The sequence below is a fragment of the Carassius carassius genome, chromosome 31 (assembly GCF_963082965.1).
Source record: "Carassius carassius chromosome 31, fCarCar2.1, whole genome shotgun sequence".
Taxonomy (NCBI): domain Eukaryota; kingdom Metazoa; phylum Chordata; class Actinopteri; order Cypriniformes; family Cyprinidae; genus Carassius; species Carassius carassius.
Window position 1 is genome coordinate 20,294,391 of NC_081785.1, and position 20,214 is coordinate 20,314,604.

The window sequence follows — 20,214 nt, forward strand, 5'->3', positions numbered from 1 at the left end:
GGAAAATATTTACAGTAATCCATATATTACTGTTAAATTGATGCCAGTAATAATCCAACAGACAAGGAATTGTATTTATTAATTATATATTTATTTATAAGGAATTGTATAATACATCGTTTCACAAGGTAACCCATATATTAAGGCATTTAGCATATGTGGGTGTTTTTTTATTGCGTATCTTTATGGTTGCCAGATTTCGACACAAAACGAATTAATCTCATAGGTTATAGCCAACAATTTTGTGGGTGGGAGGTAGTTGTAGAGATGTAGATGTCAATAATATAGGCTAGGTAAATAGATAAAATCAATTCCCATGTTATATTTTTATTATTATTATTTTGCTTTCTATTAAACACACTAATTACATAAAGAGCGGAATCGCACGGGATATACCTGGCAACCAATCATCTAAACCGTCAGCCCGCATTCATTTTCCAATTCATTTTCTGAGCCTTTGAGGATGAACAAGACCAACAAGAACCAGTCAGGTAAGATATACGATTTTATTCAATATCTTAAAGTTGTGTATTTCTGAAAGTTTCACCCCAAATGGGAAGATATTCGTTTTAATGTTACCACTAACGTTGATGTTAAATAATTCGTGGTGAGTTTGATAGTAGTTTGTAACACAAACATTCTAATGTTAACGTTAGACAGTTAACATTAGCCAAATACTAATTATCACAAGGTTTGCTATAAATGTTTGTTAAAGATTTCAAGTTTAGAACAAAGTAATCAAAATGTTCTTGTTTCTGAACATTTGTGTGTAACTTACACCGTGTGCGTGTGCCCTGTCGCGATCGAGGCCTTACGCGCCTAAGCCTAAAGCTATGTTCGAAATCTATGGCGTGCGGCCCGGTCCAAAAATAAGGCTACTGACTTGTCGCAGGAATTCACCGTATAATTGCCAGTAGCCACTGAGTTTACCACGGATAGGCAGGCGGTGCATCAGTATACACACTCACCTCACGCAGCGAACGACTCACTTTCCTCATGCAGTGAACGACTCACTTTCTTCAGCGAACGAATCACTTTCCTCACGCAGCGAACGACTCACTTTCCTCGGAGTCCGGGCCAAGATGGCGACTGTGTAACATCCATGTGCTGAAGCTCTGCACTTATTTTATAGTTGACACATGTAGAAGGGAACATAATAATACTTTATTTGCTGATCTAAGTACATGTTTTTTCGTTCTTTCGTCTTTCTAACCTTTTTCTAACCTTTAACGAATATGATGGAAGAAGATAAGCCTGTTCGAAGTGCCATGCATTCTTACGCGAGAAAATCTCTGGATGCCGCCTTCAAAGTGAATGACGCTGCGAATGCCTCTGGATCGAAAATCCCATTACCTGAAACTCCTAAACCGCCTTCAAAAAATTAAAAATGGTCGACAGAGTGGCGTCGGACAATCAGACGGTCTCCAATTTACACCTGATGGATGTTTTGGAGAGAGTAGAAAAAATGCAATTGGAATTTCTGTATCGCATGCAGTCCCTTGAGGTAACAGTGAAAGACAATACGAATTCATTAAACAGTGTGACTGAGGCGCTTGAGTTTATGAGCAATCAAGTACGTAGAAGAGGTTACAAGCAAGGTGAGCTCATTACAGAGCAGGGTGGAATCACTCGAAAAGGAGAACTGTGTGCTACGGGAGAAATGCGAACTGGATGCTTACAAAAGGAGGTGGAATCTACGAGTGGCCGGTATTCACGAGCAGCGAGGAGAAGATGTTCGAAAGATTCTAATCGACTTATTCGGTAAAGTTTCTCCTGGGATAGCAGACCAGCTCATCTACATGCTTGATGTGGCCCACAGACTGGGTGCTCAATCTGAGGGATTATTATTTTATTTTTTTTTCTATTCTCTTTAAACGGGATAGACAGACTGTGTAGTTTTCGGCTAATTGGAGTCTGGAGCTAGAAAATGTAAAGGTACCATTACCTTTAAAATCTTCACGTGCTGGATCTTCAGTTCATATTTTTATTTTGGGTTTTAATCGTTTAGAACATTTTTCATAAACACGGAATTTTTACTTTTGGAACCATCCTTAGCTGTCAATAAGAATGAGCGCTCGTTTTGAACACAATTTAAAGTCATTATGACTGAAAGAATGAAAGTGAGAAAGAACTGTAATTAAGGAAAAAAGAAAACAAAACAGACTTTTACTCATGCCCTTATACTTAGCCTATGTTGCAGAGTCAGGCGAATTATCGCTATTTTTGTCTTATTCTAGTGAAGTTTCTTCTGTTCTAATTGATATCTTGTTCTATATCTAGTTCTTTAGGTTTTATATTCTTGTTTATTTTTTATGTCTTTGTCTTTGTTTTCTTTAAATGCCAGAAGTTTAAAAAATAATGTTAAAAGGAAGGCCTTATTTTTGTTTTCTAAGAGGCACAAAGTAGATTTCTGTTTTTTCCAGGAAAGTCACTCTACAGCTAAAGACTCCAAATTCTGGAGGTCACAGTGGGGCAATGAAATATGGTTGTCACCTGGGTCAGAATATTCTGCTGGAGTAGGGATTATGAAGTATAATTTTAATGGTCGTATTCTGGAAACCAGTATTGATCCTTCAGGTCACTTCCTGCTAATAGTAGTAGTTATTAATCAGTTTATAGTAATTATTATCAACATCTATGGATACAACTCTGTTGGGGAAAACTGCACTTTCTTAAACACGCTAGATCATAAACTTTCATCTGCATTAGGAAAATATTCTACTGCCTTTCTGATTTTAGGTTGTGACTTTAACATAATGAAAAACATGCTAGATCGACACCCTCCAAGGAAAGCAGCTTCTCCAAACTCAAATCTTATAGCGTTTATGGATAAATTTGATTTAGTTGACATATGGAGAGAAATGTACCCGGATGTAATACAGTACACGTGGTGTAACAAAGACCGTTTGAGGCAGTCTAGAATCGATTATTGGTTGATCTCTAAAACACTAGTGAATAATAATAATATCTCTGTTAATATTAGTAACAGTCCACTGACTGACCATAATGCCATTTATATTTCAATTAATTTATCACAAAATACTACAATTAATACTTCTAAAGCGTCACTTTGGAAACTTAACAATTCTCTTCTTAAATATGAAAAGGTTAAAGAGCAGATTGTTGAGTTAATCCAAACTTACTGGGAAAGAGCTGAATTAGAAAAATCTTATGGACGTAATTGGGATTTTCTTAAATATGAATTAGGGAAATTCTTAAGAAAATTTGTAATATAAGCAAAACAAAACAGATTAATTGAAGATGAAGTTCTTTCACAGCTTTCTTCTTTATCAGTTGGGGAACCATTAACAGAGACTCAAAACACTGAATACTCTAATCTACAGAATAAATTAGATGACCTGTACAGATCCAAAGCTAAGGGAGCATATGTTAGATCCAGGAAAAATGTCTGGAAGAAGGAGAACAGAACTCAACCTATTTCTTTAGGTTGGAAAGATCCAATGCTATGAATATCATTTGTTTGGAGACGATCTATAAAGACAGAGTTCTTGATAAGCCTAAAGAAATAGCTACTTATTGTTCCAAATTCTATAATAACTTATATACATCAAGATATTGTGATAATTCAGCCAAATTGTTTTTTTGATTCTGTCAATCAAATTAAAGTTATTTCATTAGAAGAAAAAGAAGCTTGTGATGGTGATATAGCTCAATCAGAAATTGAACAGGCAATTAAGAATTTAAAAAATAATAAAAGTCCAGGCAGTGATGGTCTAACTGTTGAACTATATAAGATAAGTTTGTTAAAAATGTATCCCCTTTCTTATTAAAAGTGTTCGAAGAAAGTCTTGAATTGGAAGCACTTCCACCAACCATGACACAAGGAGTCATCACCCTGATACCCAAACCCAACAAAGATAAAGAGTGTCTAGAAAACTGGAGGCCAATCACCCTCTTAAATAATGATTACAAAATTTTTGCTTCAGTTTTAGCAAGAAGAATTAAAGACGTCCTTAACTCTATTATTGATGAATCACAATCAGGTTTTATGGAGAAACGTCATATTACAAATAACATAAGATTAATCTTAGATCTTCTAGATTACGAGAATCTCATTCCTAATAACAGTTTCATGCTTTTCTTAGACTTCTACGAAGCCTTTGGTTCGCTTGAGCACAAGTTCATTTTTCAAGCTCTTGACAAATTTGGGTTTGGAGATCATTTCTGCAAAGCCATCAGGACATTATACAGAAATAATAATAGTGTTAAGTTAAAATGTGGAACCTCACCAAGATTCAATTTGTCACGTGGAGTAAGACAAGGCTGTCCTATATCTCCATATTTATTCTTACTTGCCTCTCAGTTTTTAGCTCTGCATATCTCTACTAATAATTTACAAGGTATCACAATTGACGATAGACAAATTATTATTAGCCAGCTGGCTGATGACACTACTTTATTTCTGAATGACGCCTCTCAGATCCCTTTAGCTCTAAGATTGATTGAGTCCTTTTCCAGAGCTTCAGGTCTCTGCTTAAATATCAACAAGTGTGAGTTAATGTCAATCAAATGCTGTGATCTTCCATTTATTTGTAACATTCCTGTGAAAGATCAAGTTACATACTTAGGAATTTTAATTAATTAAGACCAAAAAACAAGATGTAAAATAAATTTCGACCCTTTAATAGTGAGAACCCAAAGAAAACTCAACTCATGGCTGCAGAGAGATTTGTCAATGAGAGGAAGAATTTTACTCTCTAAAGCTGAAGGTTTGTCTCGACTGACTTATGCTGCTCTTTCCTTGGAGGTTGATAAAGGAACATTGAAAAAAATTGATAGCATGTTAAACAATTTTGTTTGGAAAAATATAACTCACTATATTAAGGAATCTGTAATAATGAACCAAACTAAATAGGGGGGGGGGGGGGGGGCTGGATTTTGTAGATTTTACTACCCTAAATAATACTTTTAAAATTAATTGGCTGAAGAATTTTCTTAAAAATCCCTCCTCACTTTGGAATATTATCCCTTATTATATTTTCTCTAAAGTTGGTGGCCTGAATTTCCTTTTACTTTGTAATTATAATGTTTTAAAAATCCCTATCAAACTTTCTAATTTACATAAGCAGATGCTCTTGGCCTGGTCCTTAATATACAAACATAACTTTTCTCCGCACAGATATTATTTATGGAACAATAAGGATATTCTTTACAAGAATAAATCACTTTTCTTTGACAACTGGTTTGAAAACAATCTTCTTTTAGTTGGACAGCTTTTTAATTCACAAGGCAGACTTTACAACTACTCAGATTTCTCACAGAAATATAATATTCCTATATCTGCTGATGAATATGCTGTTGTTTTCAATGCCATTCCATCTGGTGTGTCTTTTCTGTTCCAAGGTACTACATTTCCATGGCCATGTACTTACACTCTGAATTTAACTGACACAATTATCAGAAATGTTTGCTTTTCTGCAGATCAACAAAAAAATAACTATAAAATTAGAGCTCTTTTTCAGAGAGAGATAATAACAATTCCTCACATAATACCTTATTGGAATGGCATTGTGGAGAATATACCTTGGGAGAAAGTATGGACCTCGCCTCATAGATATCTGCTTACCAATAAAGTAAAATAAATAACATTTAAGTTAATTCACAATTGTTACCCAACTAAAGCCTTTCTTAGGAAATATAATTCAGACATTGATGTGAGTTGCTGTTTTTGTCATTCTCCTGAAGAAGGCTTTATTCATTTATTTTGGCAATGCTCCCACACTGAAAAATTTTGGTCAGACTTTTTGGCATTTATTCAGTGTTATTTTGTAAGTGACTTCTCTTTTTGTTTTCATGATGCTTTCTTTGGATTGTTTGACTACTCAAAAGAAAATACTCATATTACATAATTACTTTATGTTTCCTGTTAGTCTCTGTATAGTCCTTCTTCAGACCAGACGTTCACAGGATTTTGCTCACTCGTTTTCATTAACTTCTTCAAGTGCACTAGTTTTTTAATATCTAGATACAGCCACTGCCAACGGACTGCGGATAATTTAGTCGTATATTTGATATTGTTTGATATTCACGATAATGGCTATTATAATCCCCGTTTTTTTGTCACTTTGGGTGCTTCTCATTTCTTATTTGTGACAAATCAGGTTCTCCCTCGAAATCGGGTCTCTGTTAGGACCCCGAGAGATCTCAAATTAATTGTAAGAGGTAAATAAATAAATAATAATAATTGAATAGATTAGCCATCTTTTTTTACAAGTAATAAATGAAATGCGCAGATTGAATAATTAATATTAGCATTCAATTATTTAATTTACTAAAATTATATGTTAACTTTTTTTTGCTATTTTTAAGTTGCATTTAAGTTGTTAGCTTGTCATTTCTGGTCTTTGAAATTTGTTTTCTTTTCGAATTATTTATTTGGATTTTATATATTGGAATTATTTTGTAGCCTTTTTATGTTTTAACTGATCCATATTTCACTTTGTCTTACAGGTAAAAATCCTTGGTGAAGTCACCAGATATGGATGGGTAAGTACTGCATCTAAAGTTAAAATTGCTTGGAAATAAGATTAGAAATGCCTTTCTCTTGCAAAGTGTGTCAGTACTATTCCAGAATTTGTCAGACATGCTAAGGAACACAGGAATCTTGCAAACTATAGATTATCTTGTGGATTTTTCCAGTGTCCATGTAACTTCAAAACCTTCGTTCACATATGTATCGTAACTAGGGCTGCATGATGTGTCGTTTAAGCATCGATATCGCGATGTACGAATCCATGAAAGTCACATCGCAGGATGTGCGATGTAGGCTGTCGTAGTTGATCCCTTATTCATTAACTGTACGGGCCAGCTGCTCCCCTATGGCAAGCCAAAGTGGTCACAAATGCCTTCTCAGGCGTCTGATTGCACATTGACACGTCAAAAGCGTGCGATTTTACAGCAAAACGTGCGTCCTTGACGCGTGATTTATAGAGATGTTCCGATACCCTTTTTCTCATTCCGATACCTGGGCTCAGGGCTGTATATACTACTATTCCTGTGTAAATTGCTAGAATTATTTTATGGTGTGCTTCAGACTGATCCCTTAATAAAACATGAACAAATACATGGTGAACTACTGTATTCATTAGGGATGTCCCGATCAGGTTTTTTTTGTCCTCGAGTCCGAGTCATTTGATTTTGAGTATCTGCCGATACCGAGTCCCGATCCGATACTTCTATAATACATAAAAAAAGAATAAAGAAGAGCGAAAAAACAGATCCAGGATGTTCAATAAATTACATTTTGAAATATATTAAAATATAAAACAGCTATTTTAAATAGGCTAGTAAAAATATTTCAAAATCTTACTGTTTTGCTGTACTTTGGATCAAATAAATGCAGGCTTGGTGAATAGAAGGGACTTCTTAAAAAAAAAAACAAAAAAAAAACAAGCTTACTGTTCAAAAACTTCTGACTGGTAGTATAGGCAACTTTATTTTTTTCTAATTTCTAGCTTTTAATTGGCTTAGAAATCTATAAATGCTGGACAATAACAAATAATATTGATTTGTTTATATACTACAAACACTGTTTATCACATAATAATGCAGAATAGTTTCTATACTGTAATAAATACTATGTCAATCAGCACTGTATTGTTCATACTTTATTTATCACCTGCTGGAGATGACTTGAAGAACAATTTATTGTTGTGACCGTATATTAACGTCTTCATGTTTGCATAAGTTTCTGTTTTCCTGTGCGCACCACAGCATAGCTGGACGATTTTGTCCATATTAGGAATTTCCTGATATCAGCGCGAGAGCGCGCTCCGGCTTCGAGTATGAATGAAACACACACTGCATGAGAGTTTAGCGCTCTGTGATGTTCATCTCGCTGTATCCTGAGTCCGAATGAAATATCAGGTCATGCGCAAACTATCATGTCTCTTTGAGTTTGAATCTATATTTATTCACACCAGCTCTTGAAAACAAAGTGATGTCATGCCGCACGCGTCGCTGTTTCTGTGTGGAGTCAAAAGGGTCTAACTCTGTGCCACCGCATAACAAAAGATGTGTTACAAATTAATGAGAATAGTCCTGATCGGAAAGTAACGGCCGATTCCGATCGAGTCTGAAACCACGCGATCGGGCCCGATTTCCGATCACGTGATCGGATCTGGACATCCCTAGTATTCATTACAGTATTTTTATTATCTGACATGAATTTGACAGTATTGTTTATTTTCTTAAGCGAAAAATTATTTCAAATGCAGCCAAAAATCTAACATCGCAAACTAAAAAAGGTATTTTAGTTTTACAATATAACTGTATAAAAAACTGCAACAAATAAGTCTAGGAATATAAAAAATGATATATTAATCAGATAATCTCTTTACAACAAAACAAGTAAAAAACAAGCAACCGTCTAGGCATAATTATTATTATTAATAGAGACGCATTTTTTATTACTAGAGACATAGCTAAATCTGCTGTAGGCTACAACAGTAGCTTAATATATTGTCAATTTACTCATGTTAAACCAAACATTTATTTTACTGGGCTGCCATGAAGATCTTTGAGTGTCTGTGTTTATGATATGACAGTGTTCTCAAATGAAATGGTAAATTCTCATGAAGTGACGGTTTATGCGTTCGTGTCCTCATATAGTGACACACGGCAGAGACTACAAAACAGCGAGCTCCCGCGCATCTGCACCTGTCACTCACAGAGGTGTAGAATTTGCAGGAGTAATATTTAAATAGTATTTTGCAGTTTAATATTCACAGACACTAGTATATATTCGGCTACTGTCTGTAGCCCTGCGCTTTGACTAACACGGAAGCGACTGAACGCAGCTGCGGGTACCAAATATACTCGCGAGTCGGTAACTACCGGTACTACAGAGTCATACTGCTAACCACTGATCTATAATATAGAAGCGGCTTCACTGTCTGTTGGCAGTTTAGAACGCGATGAGCAATCCAGTCATATATAGATCAGTGCTGCTAACGTGTTTTAATTTCTTCTTCGCTGCTCTAAACGGGTTGCTTGTGGCAACACAGCACAACTTCCTGTGTTTGCAATGCATTCTGAGCACTGAAGAAGAACCGTGCAGCGGTTAGGCAAGCTAGCGGTCATAACTAAGTTTTGTGTAAGAAAATGGAATCGGATCGGTATATGGGTTCATGTACTCGCCGATGCCAGAATTTGTTGTGGTATCGGAGATATTTCCGATACTAGTATCGGAATCGGAACAACTCTACTCACTTCATAGGGCAGAAGTCTGTAATGCTTCATCCGCTATATATGGGCTATTACGGTAAGGCATTGCTACATCATACATATTCTTTTTTTTTCCACTCAGTCATAATGAGGGATGTTATGTCATTTAAATGACACATTTTAATTTAATGTGGTTAAGCTTCATTAAAGAAATGGGTCTGGTACACTCTTTATTATAGATCAGTGGTGTGGTACAGTTTACACGAATGTTGTTCATTTTAGCTGCTATCTAAAGTTACTTCTGTAGCACCATGTAGCACCAGCACAGATGACCACCACGACATAATAACTCTTGGGAACGTGATATGTCGTGGCCACGAGTTTCATGCGTATACAAACCTGCCAGACCATACCAACACGGGATTGTCAGAGTTGGATTCATTAATGTTTTATTTTGAATTAAGAGATTATTATATTATTTATAATATAAATTATTTCATTATTAAATTATTATATTAACCATAGGCTTGGCTGTATGCGATCGTCAGCATTCAAATGAAGTTTATCATGAATAAATGTTACATAAAGTGTATAATATAAAATAGGCCTACAAGAAAAATGTTTGATCATTGTCTTGTGAGTCTGTTATTTGATCGTCTTTCCCCCGTAATATTTGTATATTATTATTGTCCTATAATTATTGGTTATATTTTTATATTATATCCGTTCATATTCATCTTTTCCTTTGATTTCGATCTCTTTACTTAACATTCTGAATGCTTTTGTAAATAATAGCCTACTGTAAATGGTCGACATGCAAATCATTCTTTGATTATGCTGACTGGAATTTTTGTTGGAATGCAGTCAAAGTCATTTTAAGTCATACGGGTATTCTATAGTCTTTTGTTTAAATTTAACATATATTTCATTTTATTTTGGCTAAATAATAGACCATAATTATAAGTACAATAGTGTTCCGTTGAGGAATTAATCATTCACGTAGTAATGTCACGTTTGTATATGAAAACACTAGATGCTTATTTATCATTTATCAGACAATTAAGCCAAGAAAGTTTTGAATTTATAATTGTATTTATGCCCATGCGTGATGATAAATGATCATGTTGTGCTTTCATTTACAAATGAAACTACGTGAATTATTAATTCCTCAACGAAACAATATAGTATTTACAATTATGGTCTATTAATTAGCCAAAATAAAATGAAATATGTTACATTTAAAATCCATTCCAGCAAAAATTCGTCAGCATAATCAAAGCTTGATTTGCATGTCGACCATTTACAGTAGGCTATTATTTACAAAAGTATTCAGAACGTTAAAGTGTAACTAAACCCCTGCTCAGAGCCTGACTCCACCCACTGACCATATTTGAAAAATGCTGAAAAGTGGGCAGATCACAGCGGAGATAGAGGGGACGAACCTAGGGCGGGGCTGAGCGAGTGCGGCGTGATTCTGAGACTCGCAGTGGCGGATTGATTGACAGCTGCTGTCAGAGTCGCTAAAATGGAGAGTGACTGTAGTGACGCAAGTAGCTTTGCAACAGAGCGTTTATTTGGAGTAGAGGACTTTTCTCCCCCACTTTCACCTTAAGTGGAGGATGTCGAGGTGTCTCAAACTGCGGTCTTAACTCCAGCACCGCGTCGCTTTTCAGCGCGAGCTGTGTGGAGAAGCCCATTTCCACCTCCATTGCGTTGGAGAAGCAATCCCGTGTAAAACGCAGTTTGCACACTCGAGCTCTAGGCGGGAACTTGCGGTCTTCCAGGCCAAGTGCATGCAACCACTGTCGCTTAATTTTAAATTCTGCTGGTAAACTATGCAGTCCAGCAGTGCTGTCGCAACTAGCAACACACCCCCGTACCATCCTGACCACTGTACTAAATACAGATAAATCTGCGCTAACTTGAAGTTCTAAATAACTATATAATTGCAATGCTAAAGAGATGCTATAATAGTCTATCCTGGTCGTTACCAATACTCGCAATTCCAGCTCCTGACTCACTACAGTGATTTTGATGGTTTTATACTGCCAAGGGCGTGGTAGCTCGTACCAGGGGGCGTGGTGAGCTGGAAACTGCTTACGTCACCTGCCACCGCTTACGTCACTTGCCACCGCAACATCCAATAGGAAAAATCAACTGCAGTTGCCGACGTTCAACCTGAAGAGGGCAGCACTCACATGTTTTTACACCATATATTGTAGAATTAAAACACTTTATAATCAAATGTCAAAAAAGTTGCTCGAATCAATGAACAGCACTAATAAAGCCCCATTCTTATAGATCATTAACTAAAAAAAGTTGGTTTAGGGTTTAGTTACTCTTTAAGTAAAGAGATTGAAAGGTAAAGATGAATATAAACTAATATAATAAAAAAATATAACCAATAATAATAAAATAATAATAATATACAAATATTACGGGGACAAGACGATCAGTTAATGGACAAAACAAAGATAAAATATTTTTCAGTCAAATGGAAACACCCATATACGCAGCAATGATCCTTAATTGAAGAAATGTGGCAAAACATCTCTTGAGAGAAGCTCATATAATTAAATTCTACATTTTCTGCAGTGTCGCGTGTCAAGTCATGCTCCCGTGGGCGTCTTACAGACTGCATCTTACAATCCCAACTTGATTGTGCTCTTACTCTTTTCGAGGCGAATTTCACAAAACTGGTCAGCTCCCGACAGAATCAGGTGTTTTATTCATGGGGAGTGTAATTATTTATTTATTTCAATGAATGTAATTGATTAATCAGGACAAGGTTTCCCAATAACGATTGATCTTATACTTAAGAATATGAGTAATTTTACGATCGTTTGTTATTGTTTCACGTGCGTTTCCCAAAAATACACTTAACACAGATGCACGTAGCTGTCCTTTAAGTGCTACTTAGGAGTCGCTATCCGTTTATCAAGTGCTGAAATGTCAGCATGACTCTTCATTGTAGTACATGATCATTTATTGACGTTAACCTAATGCTGCGTTCCAGACAGACAACATGAATATAATAACTATAATACAATACAATATTATAATATATTATAGTGTATGATATTATACTTTACATAATAATATATAATATAATTTATATATTTATATGTTATGTTAGGTAAAAATTTTTTAGCCTGAATGCACTGTAAGTCGCTTTGGATAAAAGCTTCTGCTAAATGCATACATTTATTTAAATTAATTTATTCATATACAGTATTAAGAGAGAGAGAGAGAGAGAGATGTTATTTCCGGGTCTAATACATAGCTGGTTTTCGTGCACCTCAGCAAGTAATTGCAATTACCAATTACCACCTCAGCAATTACCAATTGCACTCTGGTAATTGTTCCAGAGTTATTATGTCATGGTGGTCATCTGTGCTGGTGCTACATGGTGCTACAGAGGGAACTTTAGATAGCAGCTAAAATGAACAACATTCATGTAAACTGTACCACACCACTGATCTATAATAAAGAGTGTACCAGACCCATTTCTTTAATGAAGCTCAACCATATTAAATTAAAATGTGTCATTTAAACGACATAACATCCCTCATTATGACCGAGTGGGAAAATAAAATATGTATGCTGTAGCAATGCCTTACCCATATATAGCGGACGAAGCATTACAGACTTCTGCCCTATGAAGTGAGCACACGCTTTCAACGTGCCATTTTGAAAACACTAGGAGAGCGCACGTTTCTTTCGCCTGTTTGGATACTTCAAAAGATGTTTGCACCGCCAGTTTCTTTCGCCTGTTTGGATACTTCAAAAGACGTTTGAACCGCCAGTTAGGTTGACCTGTTTACACGTTCAAAATGTGCGTTTTGTCTGACTCAAAACGCACGTCTTAAACGCCTGTTTCTATTATGATAAACGCACGTCAAAAACGCGCGTTTTTGATGACTCCAAAGCGCACGCTAAGAATGTGCGTTTTTACTTCAAATCACACGTCCAGGACACACGTTTTGATGCACAAAAATGCGTGCTTCTGACGCGCGTTTTCCACAATCCCAAAGCGCACGCTAAGAACACGCCTTTTTATGGTAAATCACACGTCAAGGACGCGCGTTTTACTGTAAAATCGCACGCTTTTGATGTGTCAATGTGCAATCAGACGCCCGAGCAGGCGTTTGTGACCACTTTGGCTTGCCATACTCTCCAACCCTTGACGAATGTGATTTGCGAAGAGCGAGCGCGAGAGAGAGGAAGAGAGAGAGAGCGCGCGAGAGAGAGGGAGAGAGAGCGCGAGAGAGAGACAGAGGGAGACAGAGGGCGAGAGAGAGAGAGCGCTACAAACAACACAAGCGCTGTCTTGCTCTCTCTCCCTCGCGCATATTAATCAATTGACACGATGTGTTGATGTTTAAATCATTTAAAATGAGAATGTAAGTGTGCTCACCCCATTTTTGTTTGTAAGAAAAAATTAGATTAGATTTCATATCGCAATATATATCGCGATATAATTTTTTCCCAAAATCGTGCAGCCCTAATCGTAACCATGCAGTGATTACACGAAGTGCTGACAAATCACACAGTGGTGTTAATATGACATGCCAGGTTATGGGATGTTCTTTCACTTCCACATCTGTATCTTGTCTTTGTGAGCATTTAAAATGGCACATTAGAGATGGCAAGGCAGTTAAATATCCTTTTCAAAGCTGCAAGAAAATATTCAGGCTTAGGTCATCTTTTCTCTCTCACATAAGCAGAAAACATTCAGCATGTGATATCTGTGGTGAAGACGGTGCAGTAGGTCTTGACACCAATATGTCATTTGCTGCTGATGAGTCTGACAATGTAATGTTTGCAGAGATTGTTGGATCTACTTCAGCCCATGCAGAGCGAGATGTGCTAATGACTAACTTGGCCCTCTTTTACCTCAGAATGCAAGCAAAAATGCTCCTGCCAGCCACCACAATATCAACATTAATAGATTAATTCCAAGATTTACACAAGCACGGGATGGCACATGTACTGGCAAAAGTAAGCCAAGAACTGACAAAACATGAGATACCTAGAGATAGGATCCAAACCATAGTTGAAGGGCTCTCAAATGAAAATTTGTTGAAGATGTGCAATCAGGGTGTGTTTAGGTCAGACCAAACTAGGAAGACGTTTTTAAGAGGAATTTATTTTATGTTGAGCCTACTCTGATTTATCTAGGCATTAATGCCAAAGGAAAGGAGTGTTTCTGTCAGTATGTGCCTGTCAAAGATAAACTTAAAGCCTTTTTAAGTCACTATTCAGTTAGACAACAGTACAACACCACTAAAATGCAGCAAGCTGTAGAATCGGATATATTGGAAGATGTTCAGGATGGTAAGAATTGGAGAAAAAACACTTCCCTTCAGCAGTGTCCATCTTCTTTATCCATAATTCTGTACCAGGATGCATTTGAGGTTGCAAATCCCCTTGGATCTGGCAAAAAAAATCTATAAACTTCTGGCTGTATACCTTACCTTGGGTGAAATTCTGCCATATAATAGGTCCTCTATAGATCCCATGCAGCTAGTGATGCTGTGCAGGGAACAGGATTTACAGTTTTTTGGCCAAGACTTGGTATTCTCTTGCCTTGTTAATGATTTAAGGGATATTGAGGAATCTGGAATTATTTTGGATGATGGTGAGAAACAGCAAAGGAGCTCTCATAGCAATTGTTGGTGACAACTTGGGATCCAATTCTGTGGGAGGATTTACTGAACATTTCAGCAAAAGCAAGAACTTCTGTCAGTACTGTATGATACAATAAGGGAGCCTACAAAAATTGGTCCTCTGAGGACTCAAGAGGCCTATAAGAACAGTGTGAGAGGGTTGTAACTGGGTCACAGCCTTATAGATGGTGTGAAATTTGATTCTGTTTTCAATCATTTGAGACAATTTCATGTATGCCAGCCAGGCCTTCCACCATGTTTAGGACATGATCTTTTCGAGGGGATTGTGTCGACCGATCTTGCTTTGTACATCAAGCACTTTGTATCGGTAAAGCATTTCACATACACTCAGTTAAACAGGAGTATATCTCAGATAAAACTTGTTGGCAGTGATGCAAGATGGAAAGTTGGGGGGGGGGGGTGCAGCCCAGAATTGGTGTTTTTTGCGCCTTCTCCCTCTTTTTATTGGTGATCGAATCAAAAATGCCCTTGAAGACCAAGTGTGGCAGTTGTGTTTAAAGCTCATGGAAATTGTAGAGCTTGTTTGTGCACCCAAGATTCACACCAATCAGGTAGCCTATCTCAAGGTTCTCATCAGAGAGTATGTTTAGATGCGAGGGGATATTTTCCCAGATTCCCCTATCAAACCAAAATGCCACTTCCTTCTCCACTATCCAGACCTAATCCTTACATTTGGTCCTCTCATTCATCTTTGGACAATGCGGTTTGAGAGTAAGCACACATATTTTAAGCAGTGTGCACGGAAGCTTCACAACTTCAAAAACCTCTCCAGTACTCTGGCAGAAAGGCACCAGTTGCTTCAGGCATATCTTCATGCTGGTAATGTCTTTCCTTCAGTTCTTCAAGTAGGTCAGGCTAATGAATTTAATGCCCACATGTATAATTTCGCCATTCAAGAAGCTGTACGACTGGTAGCATCAAGAAGACAGCCAGGGTCACATACAAATGTACAACATATAAGAAGGGAATGGGGGTTGTACTTGATGTTAGTCGTGGTGGATATGTGCTGGGGAAGATTGTTCTGATAATAGTATGCCAGGAAAAGGTGTATTTTGTTTCAGAGAGACATCAGTCAGTGTTGGGTCTTGGTGTGCACTGTGTACAGCATGTCAGTGAGACTCGTTATGTGTGTGTTTGTGTCGACGGGCTTGCAGACTATCAATCAGTGTCTGTTTATATACATTTGCATCTCGAACTTGTTGTGTTTCACCATTCTATCTGTTTAGGTTGCAAGACAACATGGAGTCAATCATAAAGGGCACACTTGCCCGCTTGAGTGAGGAGACGCTGACATGTCTTCTTGAACATCTCTCTAACATTGGCATAAGGACCTCAGATGACTTCAGATTTCTAACAGAGGATGATTTAAAACAAATGATTTCATTGATTGATAGCAGAAAACGTCTACATGCATTTAACAACAGAGGTAAAACATTTTGCAAATGCATTTTGTAAATGTTGTAGATAACTTTTTTTGCCTTGATTTTCAGAGTTTAAATGCTGCTTGACATTTTGCATAGTTGTTTTGTAATCAAAAGATTCAAAGTTCATCTTCTTTTATTATGGTAACTTTATTTGTCTCTATTAAATTGTGTCTTTAGTAGACTCTGTCTGTGCTTTCCCCTTTTTTGTTCCTTTTTATGTTTTTATTTTTAGGTGGTGGTGGTGCACAGCACAGTCAGCCAAGTGACAATGCAGCAAGCGACACAATTACACTGACATTAACTCCAGTAACTGAATTGGAAGTCTCCTCAATAAGACTACAGTGCAGTGTTCCTTTGCAAAATAAAACCTGGACGTCGACATTTACAGTTCCATGGGAGAAGACTAGGCCCACTCTACAGATGTCTCGCTCAGAACACAATCCCAGAAGACACACACAGACGGCACATGGTTCATAACCTTAACAGAAACAATACCCTTGCCCGTCTCAGAAAGCCAAAAAGACCTGCTGATACTAATGATGTCCACCCAGCACAGCCAGAAAAAGTTGCAAAAACTGACAGCTATGGATGCATAAACTGGCAGCCATCTCAATTACCAGAAGGAGAGACAATAGACTCTCTACATCATAAAAAAGAAGAACTTAAATTTTCTCTCAGGAAGGAACAAGTGGATCAGACCGTGTAAGAGTGAATGATTTGATGGTTTTAACTTATGGAAGTCAGCGCAGTGCAATAAACTCCACACCTTCACTTAGTGTAGATGAATTGAAAAGAGAATGGCCTTTCCTGTTTATGAAGAATTTTTAATGCAGCACTTCACTTCACTTACTGGGATCGAACTTGACGGAAGGCTGAGAGAATGCATTGCTGGAAAAGGAAAGAGGGTGCTTCAGTTCTTCAAAATTCAGCTTCTTCGCTGGACAAAAGAAGTGAAAATTGTTCTTGCTGACATTGAACGTCTCGAAGGCGAAAACATGGACTCAACAATTGCTGTAATTTTGCTGATGATGACCTTCTTTAAAGAAAAAGATGATGCCATTTTCCTTCTTGCTGATGTAATTATTATACTGGATTCATATAATGGCCAATGAATATATATATTTTTAGATGTATAAAGATTTATTGCTGTCTCCCACATAAGCACCCCTTTTGTCTGACCTTTTGCATGCAGGTCACCAGTACCCATGCAGATGTTGAAGCTCAGTTAACTCTGCCGAGTACACCAAAATTAATCATGCTGGGTGAGGTTGTAATTCAGACTTATACCAGTTGATTTAGTTGCTTCTAAGAGATAATTCGGCCCTATAAGGTCAAGTTTTCAAATTTGTCTTTCAGGAGATTCCATCCTGACATCAAAAAAGTGGATGCTCTGCATAGAAGGAAAGGTGGTCTTCCAGTCAGTTAACCCCCAGGATGACTTCACATCTGCCCTGGCTGTCTTCTTTGCTTCCTTCTACATTTTCAACCTGGAGTACCAAGCTGAGGCTGCATCAACCCTGGAATTCATCCAAAGGTAACTATTGATGGATCCATAAAAATCCATACTGTTTGGCATAAGCAGATCATGGTGAGTACTAGAAAATGAACAGTTGTATCCAGTGTGGTCAACTTAGGACTGATTTTCCTTCAAAATTTTGCAACTAATGCTATCGTTGCTCGTCCACATCTACAGTGAAAGTACTATGGTCATTCAAACCCATGCGAACATTAGAAGTTTATTTTTACTTTCCCAAGCTGGCAAAATAAATGTAGAATGTAGCATACACTGTTGTGATAGACTTGGCTTTTTTAGCAAATTGATTATTCAGTATATTTATATTTTAAAAAAATCTTCTATTTACAGATTTTTGGTCAGGATAAATCCAGAGAACACAAAATGCAAAGCCAAATTTCAGCAGAGCCATAACAGTGGCAGGATGGTGCAACGTAGAAACAAGGCCCTGAATCCACATGTTGCCAGCTTCATCAAGGAATTCACCAATTATGACTGGCTGAATTATTAGAGTTAGGTAAGACTTTTAAGTACTGATTGAAAGTGAAAGTGACATGACATTCAGCCAAGTATGGTGACCCATACTCAGAATTTGTGCTCTGCATTTAACCCATCTGAAGTGCACACACACAGAGCAGTGAACACACACACACTGTGAACAAACACCCAGAGCAGTGGGCAGCCATTTATGCTGCGGCGCCCGGGGAGCAGTTGGGGGTTGAAGTTGGGGGTTCGGTGCCTTTCTCAAGGGCACCTAAGGCCGGCAACACACTGGATGCGTCTCAGCCGCGTGGCGTGTCGGTTTTTAATTCGGCTCCCATGTTAACTGGTTAGAGCTTGCAGACTGCCTGCGTGAGACACGCGTCTCAGGCGCCGTTTGAGCCGCGCGGAAAACGCGTGCATGCTAGAAATAGAACCGAAGCCTATTTTTACCGCGACACGCGTGCGTGTTGGAAGCGTTTCCAGTCAAAATATAATAGGAAAATATGTTTATATGTCATTTTGTACACAAATACATATTAATTCATGACATTTTGATATTTGAAACTCTGTAGGTTGATATAAATTCAGATATAAATGTAATTTTAAAAATAAATAAATAATTATCGATTTTTAAATATTGCACCTGTCTATTTTCCCGTCAATACTGTTGACCGTGTCCTTTATCAGTAGGCGTAGGTATGTAAAAAAAAGTTGATATTGTTGTCATGAAGACAAGAGCCTGGTCTGTCGGCGGTCTCCCTCTATGTCACCTACAGCAGCAGCAGCGCGCCAGCAACATGCTTCTGGTGTGTAAAGACACAGAAAACGCGAAGCATCCACCACACTTCTGGCACGCAGCAGAGACGCCACACAGCCAGTGTGTCACCGGCCTAAGTCTTGGTATTGAAGGTGGAGAGAGAACTGTACATGCACTCCCCCCACCTACAATTCCTGCCGGCCCGAGACTCGAACTCACAACCTTTCGATTGCCAGTAACCATTAGGCCACGACTTCCACGACTTCTTTTAGTAAAGAGGAAAGATTAGTCAGTGTAGTTAAAAGTATCAACAAACAAAAATCTAATTTCAATATTTTATTTGCTTTTTAATGGGAAATACAAACATTACATTTAAATGTAATCAGGAGCATTTTTACATTAATTGTATCAAGAAGGAAATTCATTTCTTTCAGCGTGTATGTAGTAGAGTTAATAAAGAGGTAAGCCATTTTCAGCTATTGAAGAACTCAGTAAAAATCATAAAATGAGAGCAGTTTTAGCTTTGTAACGGATCAAGGAGATCAGGATGTCTATGCAGTGTTGAATTTGTTTTTCATTTCTTTCAGCGTGTATGTTGTTCGACATTGCAGCGTGCTGATGAGAATCGCTCTTCGGTTAATAAAGAGGTAAGTCATTTTCAAGTCTGTTTATCACATTGATGTCTGTCAAGCTGTAGTGCAACTCAGTTTTTGTGTTTTGTTCTCTATAGGCAGCAAGAACCTGGGATCTGCATTGGCCCTGTCAAGTCTGGAGAGTGTTTTTACCGTTTAATGAATTAAATTGTAATAAAAGTTTGAGTGTTGTCATAATTTACTTGACATCTAATAATCAGCAATATAACTGTGTGAAAATGTTTTTGCATACAAGCCTTTATATTTCATTATTTTTTTAAGCATCTAACAGATTGTAGTTAGTTATATGTTGTGTATATATGCGTATATGTGAATATAAAAACTACCGTAATCAATTATACTGCATAGTAACTTTACAGTATTTTAAAATACAGTGCAAAAACATGAACTGTAATAAATTTTACAGTATAAATATACTGTAAGTTATTATACAGTATGTTGTGAACTACTGTAGTCAGATTTACAGTAATATTACCGTGGAATAGAATACTGAAGCTTGCTGGCTATT

The 20,214-nt window shown here is 37.3% G+C and overlaps 1 long non-coding RNA gene across 1 annotated transcript; it reads left to right on the plus strand.

The window, feature by feature from the left end:
• Window positions 1-227: 227 nt before the first annotated feature.
• Window positions 228-19,826, plus strand: LOC132111758 (uncharacterized). Its single transcript, XR_009424850.1, has 4 exons — window positions 228-491; window positions 6,472-6,507; window positions 19,641-19,700; window positions 19,784-19,826. It is a non-coding gene; the product is annotated as an uncharacterized LOC132111758 (long non-coding RNA).
• The last annotated feature ends 388 nt before the right edge of the window (window positions 19,827-20,214 follow it).